This window comes from Leiobunum rupestre, chromosome 7 (assembly GCF_980474605.1).
Source record: "Leiobunum rupestre chromosome 7, qqLeiRupe1.1.hap1, whole genome shotgun sequence".
NCBI lineage: Eukaryota > Metazoa > Arthropoda > Arachnida > Opiliones > Sclerosomatidae > Leiobunum > Leiobunum rupestre.
Window position 1 is genome coordinate 45,457,502 of NC_143390.1, and position 17,414 is coordinate 45,474,915.

At 33.3% G+C, this 17,414-nt stretch overlaps 1 protein-coding gene across 2 annotated transcripts in view; it reads left to right on the forward strand.

The window, feature by feature from the left end:
* Positions 1-17,414, forward strand: part of LOC149936512 (putative 3',5'-cyclic phosphodiesterase pde-5) — a 151,730-nt gene continuing 134,316 nt past the window's right edge. For both annotated transcript variants that reach the window (XR_016472210.1, XM_090153134.1), the window contains exon 1: positions 1-84. The gene's annotated coding sequence lies outside the window, so the exon portion shown is untranslated. The remainder of the gene's footprint in view (positions 85-17,414) is intronic.

Genomic DNA, 17,414 nt, shown 5'->3' on the forward strand with positions numbered 1-17,414 from the left:
GCGACAGGAGAAAGTGGTTTTTTCGCGCGCTCTCTTCTTGCGTCGCGCAAAGGTGAACGTTCGAACGGGAAGTACGCCTATCAGGTCTGTGGCTTTATTGTTTGCCTTTTGCTTTCTCGTCGGGGTGTGTGTCACGCTTAAAATTAGCTCTTTAAATTTACCAAAGTGAGTTATAATATTAGCTATTGGCATTCGGTGAACCGTTAGCGTAGCTGTACGCGCACGTACGCCCACATGTAAACCTTTGGAAACGTTTTAAAACGGTTTCGAAAGATCAAATTGAACAATTTCGGTGTCAAGCGTATTAATAGACATACGATAAATACATTCGACAGCAAAGTCTTACAATTTAATCTTTCGAAACCGGCTTAAAACGTTTCCAAAGTGTCTAGTGTGAACGCGGCTTAAATGGCTTTCGGTGGACCGTTAGCCATGGATAAGATCAAACGTTTTTCATGTATTTCAAAAAAATAAACAACGACGATTAAATTGCGCGTGAATTTCCCGCCAAATCGCGGCTTAAAATTTACCGCGCATCTTAAATTTCCAAACTATATAAAATGTTAAAATGTGAAAATATTTAATAATTCATACATCTAGAGTTCGGCGTTTGGATAAAAATTAACCACTTATTTATTTATATCCATAACCTACAATTATCCGAAAATATAAATTATTTTTTGCGTGTTAAATCGTTGTTTATGCATGGATAATATCCACAAATAAACGGTTAACCAAATATTTAGGATTAATCGAAATTTTATCAGTGAATTTATCTGTTACGCAGAGCTCTACATAAATCATTTAATCTTTATAATAGTTTTAGAAATTCAATTTATGATGAATTTCGTCCCGCACTATGCACAGGCGAGACAAGAGAGAAAACGACGTATACTTTATCTTAGGGCCAGGAACATTTATTTACCGGGGCCCGGGCCAGCTCTCGGTGGCCCTATTTATGCATTCTTCCAAAAAGCATTTTGAATAATCAGCGGAAGCCGGCGAACAACGTTAATAGTATAGATTAATTATTCTACCAGTGGCGGAGAAATAAGAGGGTACAGGGGTACATTGTACCCTTCTAGATTTCAGGAGGAAGGTACAATCAATGTATTTGTACGCCCAAAATTGCCATCCCAGAATTTCATAAATAACATTTCGGTCTATAATTTTCCAAAATAGTTATATTATACGTAATATAATTTTCTAAATTAAGGAAGTTATTTAATTAAATACTGAATTAGACTGACCAGATGCGTATATAAGGACTAATAACTCTTTGCGATTTGATATTAGTCTTTGAAACAGTGTCAAATTATTGAATCGGAATGTAAAATTAACTCGCTTCCGGTTTGAAAGTAGTTATTTTCGAACTTGAGTTCGTCAAACTAACCTAGCAGTGATTTTGGCAACGAATGGAGCAGGGTGTGAAGAATTTTCCGTTCCTCGCGATTTCACAAGCGCTGTATGACAGAAATCATTCTGTGACATACTTATCACTATTATGTTATTTCTGATTCAATGAATAAGCCTAACATTTTAATTTATTTTACATTTATATGTCTCGCGTTTCTATCGCCATTCTTTTAACGGTAGTTTTATTCAACGCAAAATTATTGAAACTATTCAAATACAATCTATTATAAATGAATAGAAATACGGTTGTATTATTAATTTATAAACGTGTGGCTTCTATTATCGATAGATTAAAATATGCTTCTATTGTCCATAGATATGGTTCTAATATGTTGAATGAAATTTTATGTAATTTTTACAGTAAATTTACGAGGTTTTAGAGTAAAGTTACGAGGTTTTTAGAGTAAAATTACGAGGTTTTTAGAGTAAAGTTACGAGGTCTTAAGAGTTAATTTACGAGGTTTTTAGAGTAATTGTTGCAATTGATGTTTAATAAGATAAATATTGGTTGTAAGATATATGCGCTTAATAAACTTCATTTATTAGAAAGATATTTGAAATAATAAAATCATAAAAGTTATCACAGACGATAGAGATAATTTTATGATTAAATATAAGTTTTTTCCGATTAAACTTTATCTTCTCTGTCGAATACGTTTTTTATCCATCGATAAAACTAATCAAAATCTCACTCTATTTTTCTTCAGTTAGTGGCGATCTGGAGTTATTTGTATTGTTTATTTCCTACGCATTGTAACCCGGCCACCTGAATTTAAGGCTTCAAAAGTCGCTTGATGACTTAGGCCTAAGGTGGTGCCTTGGGTATTAGCCTAGCTGATTATCATATACTTATCAATACAATATGGTCTACAGTCAAATTAATCGAAATTGTACAATTAGCCATAGACAATTAGCCATAGACAATTAGCCATAGACAATTAGCCATTCTCCATACAGCCATAGACATGACGGTCTCAAATATGTGGCCGGCAGGGTCGCCGAGATCAGGCCCGGGCCCTTGTAAAAACATAGTTTTGGTCCCCGAGAGAGCGGATATTACTGGAGACTAGGAGCAACAAACACAACACCCCACACAAGGAGAACGCAACCCGTCAAAAGTCGTGCATTTTCTCGCGTACAGTTTTCATTGGTTAGACGCTTTAGCGCCTGCTGCCGTCGGAAGGGGCAAATTGTCTTCCCCCCGCCCGTAAAACGTTCAGCGCAAAGGCTCGTCCAATGAAATTTGTACACCACTGCATAAGCGTGTTTAAGGGCTAGCTGCGTTCTCCTTGTGTTTGTTGCTCCTAGATGGAGAAAACTACGTTTTCGAGAGCGCACGCGCGCGAATTTGTAGTCGGGCCTTGATTCCGTAATTAGCGCCTAAATATTCTACGGGACAGATTATATCGATATAGATTAACCGCTTCGTACCACCAAAATTATTAGAGCCGGAATATGTTGTTAACCTCGTGATTCCCTCGTGATAAACCTTTTATCGTGTTAATATTTCCCCCTTTCTTCTGGTACAGGAGGGAAGACACGATCACACATCGCAGGCTCTCTATCCGTGTGGGCGAAGAATCTCTTCCGGGAATCGAGAAACACAGAGGCTTTTGGCGAACGAAAGATATCGCTACACCATCTTCTGGTTGTCATCGAAAACTAGATAGGTAGCGTGTTTGGTAGCTAGGAGCAACAAACACCAGGAGAACGCAGCTAGCCTTTAAACACGCTAACGCGGTGTTGTGTACAAATTTCATTGGACGAACTTTAACGCTGAACGTTTTACTGGTGGGGGGGAAGACAATTTCCGAATTTTCCCCTTCCGACGGCAGCAGACGCTAAAGCGTCTAACCAATGAAAACTGTACGCAAGAAAATGCATGACTTTTGACGGGTTGCGTTCTCCTTTTGTGGGGTGCTGCATGTGTTTGCTGCTCCTAGTTGGCAGCCAGTAGCGTAAGGATGTTTTATGATACGCAAATATGCGTATTTGAGGGTCATTATGGATAGAGCATAGCGCCGATTTGATTGAGTCGGCGGCGGCGTTTCGCGAAAATTACCCAGCCGATTTTTCAAAAACCCTCGGCGGCGGCAGCGCGAAGGGGCAAAAGTTTATCACCTTTTTGAAAATTTTGAGAAAAAAAAATACGAAGTGTTTTTGAAGGAAAAAAATAAAGGGACGTCAAAAACAATGGCGGTCGGATCAAAATTTATCGGCAGCGCGCTGAAAAGTATATGACTCGGCGGTGGTGGTTCGGCGTCAGAGAAAATATCGGCGATGGTTCGGCGGCGCTAGGCTCAAATTATGTATGAAATAGGACCTATAAAAGGTTCATATTTAAATTTGTATTACAATATTACATTGTTTTGCGTTTCGTACGTGGTAAAATTCCCCAGATTTAAGCAATTTTCTCTAATTTGACACAGTGGTGTAACCAGAGGGCACATGGGGCACGTGCCTTCCCCCAAATGTACGTACTTTTTTCATGGTGTGCCCCCCACACACAAAAATCCTGGCTACGCCACTGATTTGACAATAGTAGACGCTAGATCATAGGCGCTATACCTCGGAGGCAGTGTTGCCAACCGTGCTATAACTATAGGACACTTCGTCAGGAATCCATACCTCTACTTGGAATGCTTATCCTGCCATATCGCGTATAGTAAAATCACTTTGACGGCTTTGGGCCCGCCTACGAGAGAAAAAATACCCTCAGCACGCTCTCCCCTCCCACGTTGTTATTTGTGAAGTTAACATAGTGACGTCAAAAAACCGTCAGCTACATCGAAACGAAAATCTGCCGCAATAAGCATTCCAAGTAGAGGTATGGATTCCTGATTTCGATAATATTACCTTACAATTTTCTCCGTACTATAATTTTAATCGCGTACTATATATGGTTTTTGCGATAATTTTATGATATTTCCGATATTTGTGCGATAAATTAGAAAGTTTCTTTCTATAAACTTAAGAACGCCGTTTCCAATCTGTGATATTACTCCTAGTAGACCAAGAGTGGAAATATTATACTCCTTCGAGTGTTTTTACCTTCTTAGACTCGCAAATACGGCCGACTAATCAAGCGTGTTGTAGGAACTAAATAGGCCGTGGAACTTGGAGGTTACATAGGGTGTCACATGGGTGACACAATAAATATGTGAGTCACAGCCAACTCTAATCAAGCGCTATCACGCTATAGCGAGTAATCTAAAGGTGGTTTTTTTTCGCCTGTTCTGGGTTTTTTGAGTAGGTTCAAAAGTGTAGCCCTATGACGTCATTTTACTCCAATTCTATCTTGACGAAAAAAAACGAGATGGAGTAAGAATGGAGTAGTTAGAGGTTAAAGGTTATATATTTGTTTTGTTTTTAATATGACGACCGGTGGTGAGATCATCAATATAGGACTAATTTTTCTTATTTATTTAATAATAATAATAATCAGCTAGGCTAATACAGAAGACACCACCTTAGGTCTAAGTCATCAAGCAACTTTTAAAGTCATTAAATAGCATTTAACAATTGGATATTCCTTATTAAAAACTTGCCACATGTGAAGATGTTCAAAACCCGTTATGTTTTCGTGCGGACGAATTTTCTATATAAGCTAGATTACTCCCTCTACACCTCCTTTCGAGGAGGAGTAAAAAGTGTAACGTTTGAGCTCTGGAACAAGCGAACAAAATTCGGGACAGGGTAAATCTTACCCCGAGAACAGGCGAATAAAACGCTTTAGGGCAAAAAGTTTTCACTTTTTGGCCTGGGAGTGGGACAGGCGAAAAAAAACACCTTAAGTTGGCCGTACTTGTGTACTATAATTTAGAAATTCGATAATTTAAGTTTTGGGACCAGGCAACGCTGCTAGAGAAGAGTTATTAAGCGTTGTTCCGAAATTGAATGTCAAAATATTGGAAAAAGACGCGAATTGGCGGTTGCGGAAGCGAGGGAGGGCATTAAACCGACGGGGACGCAGTTCGCGTGGCGTGATTAGCGAACGTTACCTGAGCTCTCCGCGTTGTCAATCTGCAAGAAGGCTCCCAAATTAATTAACGGAAAAATGCTGGTCGCTAATCTCGATAGAGAAATTCAAACACGGTCCTTACTCGATCGCTTAGACCCCGCCGCAACTTCGTAACGGGTGACCGTAACAAATTGCTTCGTCCGTCGATTCATTAAGTTCTCAATAATATAAGGTCGTATAATTATGTACCTAATATTTCTTAAAAACGTTACCCGAGTTTAAATACGTGGTAACTGGGTTTCGAACATTTTCTAATGATAAATAATACACTCTTGATCATAGATGTTACGCTATCTAAGTTAGGTTATTATTTGTTTGTCAAAAATGACATTAATTTTATTCGAACTCGAAGTTAGGTTATTTGTTGGTCAAAAATGACATTAATTTTATTCGAACTCGAAGTTAGGTTATTTGTTGGTCAAAAATGACATTAATTTCATTCTAACCCGACGTTAGGTTATTATTTGTTTGGTAAAAGTTCAATTATTTAAAGTAATTTTCAAAGTAGAAATAGTGTACCTTTCCAATGATACCGTAACTTTAAAAGTGATTGAAAATTGTTTCTCTAATGAATTTGTTGGATATTGGTGATTTCCGAGAAGTCTTCTAAGCTTCAAAGGTTGATTTTGCTCAATACTTGATATTTCGAGTGACGACGTTTTTAAACTTAGGTAACGAAATAGAGTGTGACGTCAATAGTTACGTAGTTGGCCGTCCTTACAATACACTTTCACTTGTTCCTCTCTCCCGTTGTTCTCCGCCCCCCCCCCTCCGATGACGTCATCATTGTATATAAACTGTTGCATTATTCCATGGCGACAATCTAAGAATGGCGCGAGTCGCGAACCGTTTTATCTACGTTCGCGTCATGAATCATTACTCGCTGCTTAAATTGACGCCGAACGGAGGCTGCACTCGTGTCCAAGCGCGGCAGATATTAGACGTTTTGTCGGCTCGTTTGAATTTGGTCCACTCGTCCGAGGCGTCCGTCGCTTGAACTCATTCGCGGCACGCGCTATTTCCGATTGTGACAGACAGACGGGGAACGTCTTCGGGACCACAGCTTGAGGTATGGATTGTTTACGATTGTCCAAGACAATGACTATTTATTGGATTTGGCAGTGAATATCTAAATGGAGTTTATTAATTATTGGAATTAAAGGGTATACTTGAATGTAATTGCCTGTCTGATACAGCTACCCCGAGGCCAGTGTTTTTGAATTAATTAATTATAGCTTTGATAAATAATTACCTAAGATGAAAATATAATGACGAAAGAGGTCAAAGGGGCCATTTAGATTAAAACTACGTCCGTTATGTAATAATAATAATTAGCGTTTACACAAAATTTCCACTTGATTTATAAGAAACCTCAAGCATATACCGTCTACGTCTTGTTCTGAATCTAGATTGAAAAATAATTAAAGATATTTCTGAGTAAAAGAGATGCTCCAGCCTAACTTAGTTTAAAAACGTCGTAAGTCTAGCCGAGTTACGACGTTTTTAAACTAAGATAACGATGAATAAATGTATCAGACATTTTCCAAGATAGGGCTAACAATAGGGCTAATTTACCTAATCTAACAAAGCATTTCGCAAATTTTCAACCAAATCAGATAAAACGTTCGGTAATTACAGTTTAGGGAAACTACCGTACATTCTAGAGAGAAAATATTTGATAAATCTTGAAATCAACTCAAAATCCGTCTAAAAAACCAGAATTCAACACGAAAATCGTTCTCTGAAATTTGAAAATCGGTTACTGATTTCTGAAATCACTTTGAGCTAAAAAATCCCGTACGCAAAATTGGCAAGTGTCGAACCTTTCGTATAAATGTGTCTGCCATTTTCAAAGATGGAATCTCAATGAAACCAAAAGCAATATGGTTGATGTACTGGGTGTGACAAACTTAACAAACAAAATTTCAGCAAAAACGATAGAAATTGCGGGACTTATTGAGTTGCCAAAGGACCAAACGTTTGTAGTTTCACATCGAAATGTTTTTCGAGTAGAGCTATTGTTTTACCCCAAGTGTAGCTAGCTAATGTTGCCATAATGTGCGACATATTCCATATTTGACATTTGATAACTCCGAGGCCTTTAGGGTAAGAAATGTTACCAGACAAATAGAAATATCAATTTTCTTTGTGGTAATACCAATTTGTGCAATTGAGTTTTCATAAAATTGTGCATTTGATAATTTCAAAAGCACTTGGGCACAGCGGCGGCGATCGGAAAACATTTCTGTGGGGCACGGGCTATTATTTAATTCATCCAAAAATTCATTTACTTAAAACTTAAGCAAGAAAATGTACAGCTCTAAATTTTTATTTTTATATATATTTTTTTAAAAGTGTTCTTTCCTATATCTCATCCGTCATTGAATACATTGATAATAAAAGTGAAGTCGATATCTTTCGAAAAATATCTGCGTACATGGCTAGATAATTAAGCCTTTCTTGGCCACAATGTCATACTTTACAAAGGTATTTTAGGTAAAATAGGGTTCACGACGCGGCGATTTTCTGTTTGGACGAATCTATCGAAATCAATTTTACGGTTATATCATCTTAATGCTACTTGCATCTGCAATCTCAAAATAACTTCTGTAAAAAGACTGAATTCGGGACCAAATAACGGCAGTAAGATCATAAAACTTTCCCTGATTGCTATTTTTTCTCAATTTTATTTCTGTGGGGGCTCGGTCCTCGTTTGGTTTTCCTTGTGAGTACTCGAGCCCCAGAGCCCCAACTGCTTGGGCAAGAGAAGTTAATGAGTATCATTCGGTAGCCTGCTAAAAACCCGCCTTTTTTAACCTTGTTCTAAACGAGGTTGGGCAAAATGTAAAACACATCCGATGTGAAACTTATATTACGGCTCGGCTGACTTGTTCAACCTTCTAATCCGTGTTATTTCGAATGTGTTAAGTATTCAATTCCTCAATTCATTCCTCCCATTTTCACGTGAAAATTAACAAGATCCTTTACATTTTAAATTTCCAAACTATTCGGTTTTTTTAAGATACAAATCGTGGCACGATTTGCATTCGAAAATTCGGTATTTATTCCAAAATAATTTATAAATACTATACTCGAAATCAATGTTACCTGACACTACTAAAATGGGCAGCATTTCTCATTAATAAACATTAACTTCTCAGTAGATGTCTAGTTATTTTCGGTTTTTGCAACCGGCGCCATTTGTTCATGAAAAGCTTCACTCAAGCTCACGAAGGAAAATTATCTTGTTGATTTATATTGAAAAATTAAGCGTTTTCTGTCCACGAGGTCCTTAATGAAATGAAAATGTTTATTTAAAGCGCGCAAAAATCGTACCTACACGGCAGTACCCGGTGCTAAAAAGGATTGCACATTATTTTCTGTGTTACGAAAGAGCAAAGTTTTACGCAGGTATTTGAAAGTTGAGCGGAAGTGTAATCAATATTGAAATTTCAGATTACGTAAGTTTCGTGATTGCGGAGTATTTACAGGAAAAAACTATCAATTTTATCGTTGTATACGTTACAGTTTCTTATCTATACTATATTAATAATTATATATTATTTAAAGAAACATGGTTGGCATTATCTTTTAAAGGTAATAGCTGATTTTAACAGAAAAGATTACACTGTTATTTTAAATTTTAACTTTAAATTAATAAATATTTATATTAAAAGAATGCATTTTTAAATTATTTTAACTCTAATCTGGTATTCATTCGGAAAAATTAATTTATCTAGCGCACGATATTTCCGTCGGAGGGCGAAAAATGCCTACCTTTTGTGATTGATTTCGAATATGGATAATGTATGGACTAAGAATCTAAGAGGACTCACTGTTCAGGCTTTAAAAAGCACGCCTTGTTACTGGGAATAGGAAGTCGATTTCCGGCGTAGTTTCGTAAAGAAGCTGGATCGTTCACGTTCAATTTTGACAAAATGGCGCCGTTGTTGTCGGTTAAATGATTAGGCTTAGTAAGTCTTAGACCTTTAATTTTTGAAATTGGTTCTTTAAAAGTTTAAGTAATGGTAATTAACCATTGTGTTAAGTAAAAATAACCAGTAAGCCGCGTATGGCTGCGGGTTTTTTTTATGTAATTCACTGGAATCCATTTCATTTCTAAACTTAAAAAAATTAATGAACTAAGCCTAACCTAACTTTATCGTACATACTGTCGCCTATAAGCCCCGACTAAGAACCTCGTAGTGATAGTTGAACAGAATTCTTGAGGCGCTTCAAAGCGGCTGATGTACCTTGGTAAGCATTCCGATTTAGGCCACGCCTACCGTGTCAAAATATCGGGAGCAGTGAGTCCCCTTAGATTCTTGGTCCATGGATAATCGGATAATCCGCGTGAAAACGATTGTTTGTAAATTTCTTTATCTGTTGTTTTGAACTTCGAGATAAATCGGTACGCGTAGATGACGTTCGAACTACGTGACTCTCACAATCAAAATTTAACTACTCATTATGCAAACAACGCTGAAAATGATGGCCAGCTTGTTGAAATATTGAAAGGCAGTAGAAAATAAATCGAAAAATCCTTCGCTTGCACGCGCTACGAATTGTTTTTAACGTAATTAGCGCCAATCACCCGTAGCTTCCGTCGGACCGGCAGGTGCAAGAAATGTCAATTTGCTTAATCCACCATAACTATTAGAGCAAACGCTACCGTAGTTCCAAAATCAGATATCTCAGAAAATTAAATTTCAATGAAAAACATTAAAGTTTTTAAAAATAGTATCGCCATAAATTACTCGAAGCTTTTTAAAATGGTAAAAATCGGTAACTTTGAAACTATATTTTTACTATTAACGAAGATTGAAACGATCTTTTGAAAAAGGTGTGAAAGCAAATTCGTTTAAGTCGAGTTACCTGGTTTTGGAACTAGAGTTAGTGGAAAAGTACAGGAAGTCTACAAACCTATATTTAAGAAAAACAACCATATTAATCTAATAATGTAAATTTATTGTAAAAGATTCTTTAAAAATATTAAACACTATAAATCAGCCAGGATTTTTGGTTCGAATTTCTTGTAGTCACGTTCTCTTCCTTGACTCTCGCTCTAACGTTCAAATTCCCTTAAAACAAATGATGTTATCAACTTAGACCCAATTTTATCCGAAGTCGACTTAAGCCTAAACCGCTTCGATTGAAAACGGAAAATTTAGTGTTTATAATTGCAATTAATCAGATTAGGAGGCAGCTACTCCCATCCGGCAGTTCCTTGGCAAGTTGGCACAAGATCGCTATACCGAACTTGGAAGGTGTACTTTTCTCGTTCTGTTTGTGTTCGCGTTATCTTCTCAGCGGAGATAAGCGGCCCTATCGCGTTTCGCGGTTGAATCTCTTTTTTAAAGCACGAGCAATAAATGAATAGGTGAATTGTGACCCGTGCCTGCAAAAAGTCAACAGCCCCATTTCGGATTCCAAACTGAAATACTGTAACGAAGGGGGGGGGGGATTGGGGGGATATAAATTAGCGTCTGCGAAGTAGGAAGCTGACGAAGACGAGAGGCAACAAAAAAAAATTGAAAGTTTGAAATCTAATTCCCCGGAATGTCACTTCCCACACGGCTTTCCTAATTGCTTCACTCTCTCTCGCTGAGATGCTCTATTTACGCGTACAGCTCGTACCTCTCTCTTTAGGACGACATATCTTTGATGGCGCCGGAGCTATACTCTGCTAAAGGGACGGATTTGATATATTTCCTTTTGGTTGACACTTTTGAATATCTGCAAACTGACATTCCATGGTAGAAAATGGGGAGTATATAGTGGGCTTCGTCGCTTCGATTGATCGTTGTCTGTTCTATTAATATGGAGCCATCAATCTAGTGGGGCTGGAATCAATATTAAATTAAAATTAAGAATTAAATTAATATGAAATAAAATTAAGAATTCAATTAATATGAAATAAAAATTTAGAATTAAATTAATATGAAATAAAAATTTAGAAGTAACTATGAAATTAAAATTTTGAATTAAAACATGAAATTAAAATTAAGAATTAAAACATGAAATTAAAATTTAGAATTAAAACATTAAATTAAAATTTAGAATTAAAATTTAGAATTAAAACATTAAATTAAAATTTAGAATTAAAATTTAGAATTAAAATTTAGAATTAAAATTTAGAATTAAAATTTAGAATTAAAATTTAGAATTAAAATTTAGAATTAAAATTTAGAATTAAAATTTAGAATTAAAATTTAGAATTAAAATTTAGAATTAAAATTTAGAATTAAAATTTAGAATTAAAATTTAGAATTAAAATTTAGAATTAAAATTTAGAATTAAAATTTAGAATTAATATGAAATTGAATTTAAATTATTATGAAATTTAATTTAAATTAATATGAAATTTAATTTAAATTAATATGAAATTTAATTTAAATTAATATCAAATTTAATTTAAATTAATATGAAATTTAATTTAAATTAATATCAAATTTAATTTAAATTAATATCAAATTTAATTTAAATTAATATCAAATTTAATTTAAATTAATATCAAATTTAATTTAAATTAATATCAAATTTAATTTAAATTAATATGAAATTTAATTTAAATTAATATCAAATTTAATTTAAATTAATATGAAATTTAATTTAAATTAATATGAAATTTAATTTAAATTAATATGAAATTTAATTTAAATTAATATGAAATTTAATTTAAATTAATATGAAATTTAATTTAAATTAATATGAAATTTAATTTAAATTAATATGAAATTTAATTTAAATTAATATCAAATTTAATTTAAATTAATATGAAATTTAATTTAAATTAATATCAAATTTAATTTAAATTAATATGAAATTTAATTTAAATTAATATCAAATTTAATTTAAATTAATATGAAATTTAATTTAAATTAATATGAAATTTAATTTAAATTAATATGAAATTTAATTTAAATTAATATGAAATTTAATTTAAATTAATATCAAATTTAATTTAAATTAATATGAAATTTAATTTAAATTAATATGAAATTTAATTTAAATTAATATGAAATTTAATTTAAATTAATATCAAATTTAATTTAAATTAATATCAAATTTAATTTAAATTAATATCAAATTTAATTTAAATTAATATGAAATTTAATTTAAATTAATATCAAATTTAATTTAAATTAATATGAAATTTAATTTAAATTAATATCAAATTTAATTTAAATTAATATGAAATTTAATTTAAATTAATATGAAATTTAATTTAAATTAATATGAAATTTAATTTAAATTAATATGAAATTTAATTTAAATTAATATGAAATTTAATTTAAATTAATATGAAATTTAATTTAAATTAATATGAAATTTAATTTAAATTAATATGAAATTTAATTTAAATTAATATGAAATTTAATTTAAATTAATATGAAATTTAATTTAAATTAATATGAAATTTAATTTAAATTAATATGAAATTTAATTTAAATTAATATGAAATTTAATTTAAATTAATATGAAATTTAATTTAAATTAATATGAAATTTAATTTAAATTAATATGAAATTTAATTTAAATTAATATCAAATTTAATTTAAATTAATATGAAATTTAATTTAAATTACTATGAAATTTAATTTAAATTACTATGAAATTTAATTTAAATTACTATGAAATTTAATTTAAATTACTATGAAATTTAATTTAAATTACTATGAAATTTAATTTAAATTAATATGAAATTTAATTTAAATTAATATGAAATTTAATTTAAATTAATATGAAATTTAATTTAAATTAATATGAAATTTAATTTAAATTAATATGAAATTTAATTTAAATTAATATGAAATTTAATTTAAATTAATATGAAATTTAATTTAAATTAATATGAAATTTAATTTAAATTAATATGAAATTTAATTTAAATTAATATGAAATTTAATTTAAATTAATATGAAATTTAATTTAAATTAATATGAAATTTAATTTAAATTAATATGAAATTTAATTTAAATTAATATGAAATTTAATTTAAATTAATATGAAATTTAATTTAAATTAATATGAAATTTAATTTAAATTAATATGAAATTTAATTTAAATTAATATGAAATTTAATTTAAATTAATATGAAATTTAATTTAAATTAATATGAAATTTAATTTAAATTAATATGAAATTTAATTTAAATTAATATGAAATTTAATTTAAATTAATATGAAATTTAATTTAAATTAATATGAAATTTAATTTAAATTAATATGAAATTTAATTTAAATTAATATGAAATTTAATTTAAATTAATATGAAATTTAATTTAAATTAATATGAAATTTTATTTAAATGAAATTAGTATGTAGTTAACGAAGTGTATTTTAAATTAATAATTAATAAGATATTAATGAAATTTATTTTATTAATTTAAATTAATAAGAAATTAATTCAATTTAATTTTTTTAATTTAATTTAATTTAATTTATTAATTTAAATTAAATTAAATTAATTTAATTTTTTTATTTAAATTAATATGAAATTATTACAATTAGGCGTTAATCGCAAAATGTTCGGTTTCGCGAAGTAGATGTCGACTGAAGCGCCGGACTAGAGTAAGCTTTTAGTGGAGCTTGTTCCCTCTGACAAGCGTCTCACGCGGTGACTGCGGGATATTGCTTTCGCCGGCCGCCTGCTAATAATCTAATACGCTTTGGAGAGTTGTTTCTTGTCGCTGTCAGAATTGGAAGAAGTGCAACGCGCTGGCTGCAGTTCGCTCTTGCACTCGCTCTCATTAGGTGCTTCTGCTCGTGGTTCATTTCTTTGGAAGTTTATGTCTAATTAGATTGGCGCCAATACTGACTGCGGACGCATTTTCTCGGTAATGTGTAAAGGATATGTCTCCTTTTATCGATATTGAGTCATTATAAGGTTGGGATATAAACAGACGCTTTTGGGTAAGCTCAACTTCAAATTATTTCATCTGATCGGTATTTAATAGGTGGATACTTTTAGCTTGTTCTGGAACAAAAAGTGTACACCTTTTACGCTAAGGGCCGTTTTAACCTTTCCGTAGGCCTTAGGCTAAAATCTCTCATTTACCGACTTTTCGGACCTTCGTAGGCCCTAATGTCTCCTAAAATTTTCGTAGGCCTTAGGCACTTTGCCTAGTCTGCCTTATGGATAATGCGGACCTGTATTGGTGGGGAGAATTACTCTACACCGTGAACAGGCCCGGACTGGCTGCTTTGGGGGCCCTCGGCTAGAGGACCGGCCGGTGTGGGGTATGGATAAAAATCTAAATGGTTATTTATAGGACAACAAATAACGTTTAAAGTGTACTAGATTCTACGTGCACATTAATTTGAAACGCGTCGAAAGGACCTTTAGGAAAATTTTATTATAAGCTATTTGGGGCCCCCTTGAGCCGGGGGCCCTCGGCGATCGCCGACCAGCCGACCTGGCCAGTCCGGACCTGACCGTGAACTATTCAGTGTTGGGCACAGCTCATCTCATTGTGAGCGGATTTGTTATTATGAGCGAAAATGAGCGGCAAAATATCTTTTTAAAAGAGCGCAAAACAATAATGAGAGGAGCGCCAATTTTACCGCTCAAAAAAAGAGCGGAAAGAGAGGAGCGAAAGTTTAACCGCTCAAAAAGACGTGAGCGTGAGCGGCTCTTTGACGAAAATGCCCAACACTGGAACTATTCATCATGACGTGGATACTTTTCACTTGTTTCGGAACGAGGGGCTAATCAATTAATATATACCACATTTCTGATTTCCATATATTTACCTAAATTTCTTCGGATTTTTTTCGAATTTATCCCGATTTTGTACACCAGATTTCTGAAGTGGTTAGCCGCTCGGTTTAGAACTAAAGGTGTGCACCGTTTACCTCGCCTCTTACGATAAATTTAACGGGACCTGGTGGAGATAATTACTCTACACCGTTAACTATTCGTCAATGAGGTTACACCTTATACTCTACCTCAAAAGCGGCAGTAAACAGAGTAAACTGATAAAATAGTTTGCTTATCCACAGAATCGTAGTAAAATGACGTCATAGGGTTAATCTTTTGATCGTACTCCCAAATCCCAGAACAAGCGAAAAGTACTAGCTTCTGATAAGCCTGATAACAGAAATGTAGAACTCATTGCTCCACCAAACTCCCTTTAATTAGGTGCGCTGTCCACTTAGGTAACTAAGCCGTTGTGGTCAGGTACTCAACTTGCTATTGTTCAGAGTATTGTTCTCAAATTTGAAAATTTTTATTTTAAGGACATTATTTGGAATTTGGAAAAGGGGGTAGGTACATTTGTTCGAATTTCAATCGTCCGAACGGTGGGACAAATGTTCGAATTTCAATCGTCCGAACGGTGGGACAAATGTTCGAATTTCAATCGTCCGAACGGTGGGACAAATGTTCGAATTTCAATCGTCCGAACCGCCGAAATAACAAATGTTTCAATTGTTCGAATTGGACAACTTGTTTGTTTCATTCGTCCGAATCGGTAGCATCACTTGTCCGAATTTCTTATTGCTGTTTTTTTGGTTAGGTTAGGTTACGTTATGTTCACGTTAATGTTACTATTTTCTTATATTAACAATATTTAAAAAAAACAACCAATTCTTAATGATCGAAAAAACGGACAAACGATTATTCGAACAAATGTAATTCTCCAGTAAAGTTAACATAAATTGAACGACTAAATCACCAACAAAAGCTGTTATAAATTTTTCGGGCAAATGAAATACGTTTTCGGACATACGATCCTGTTTTCCGGCATTCGGACAAATGATCATTCGGAAATTTGTACCACCGTTCGGACGAATGAAATTCGAACAAATGTACCCAAATCTGGAAAAGCCAGCTTCAATTAATTTCAAATATTTATAATATTTAGGTTTTTAGTCATTTTTATCGGGGTTAAAGGAATAACCTTTTGAGTGGGTATCTTAAATATATAAAATATCACCAAGAACCAGTGCCGTATTTCCGCCTAGGCCAACCTAGGCCGTGGCCTATGGGCCCGTCCTTGGAAGGGGCCCTCCAAAGACCGTAATTACTGTATTCGAAGGCATAAATCTATAATATCAATCGTAATTTATATTGGAGAAATTAGTAGGTAGAAGATTTTGTTTTAAAATTACCAAATTTTCTGCCTGGCAGTTTACGAACGCAGCCTTAAATCGCAATGTTGCATAATTATCGCGTATTTAGTCGACGATTGTTCAGAGCTTTTATTTAGTAATTTAACCGTAGAGCTCAGACTTCTACGCTGAATCAGGGAAATTCAGGCACAGCCTAGTTCCAGGGATAAGAGTAAATGCAGCGCGTGAATAGGGGGCCCAGACTCCTTATCTGCCTATGGGCCCAGGATCTCTAAGTCCGGCCCTGCCAAGAACCTTTTTAGGTTACTGAAAATGTCTACATTTAACTTTTGAGAAAACGTCTATAACTAAAAAGTTAGATTTAATCATGGACACTGTATCTCTAACCGGACGGGAAAAGCTGTAGCTTCCACCATACAAAAATACGATAAATGTTAAAATATTTGAGAGATTACATAATTATCTTGCCCAAGAAAAAAATTAGAACGATTCTCCAACAGATGGCGTTATCATTCAATTTGAAACGCGTTTTTCAGTTTAGGTAGTACTTCTTTCTGCCATCTAGGAGCAACAAACACAACACCGCACACAAGGAGAACGGAACCCGTCAATAGTCGCGCATTTTCTCGCGTACATTTTTCATTGGCTAGACATTTTAGCTCCTGCTGCCGTCGGAAGGAGGAAATTCGGAAATTGTCTTCTCCCTTTCCGTAAAACGTTCAGCGTAAAGGCTCGTCCAATGAAATTTGTACACAACACGGCGTTAGCGTATTTAAAGGCTACTTGCGTTCTCCTTGTGTTTGTTGCTCCTAGCTGCTTTAAACGGGTTCTCAAAGGATCGTAAATAAGTTATTGATATGATTAATGAAAATTTTCAAAGTCTAGCGTGAACATTAAGTACA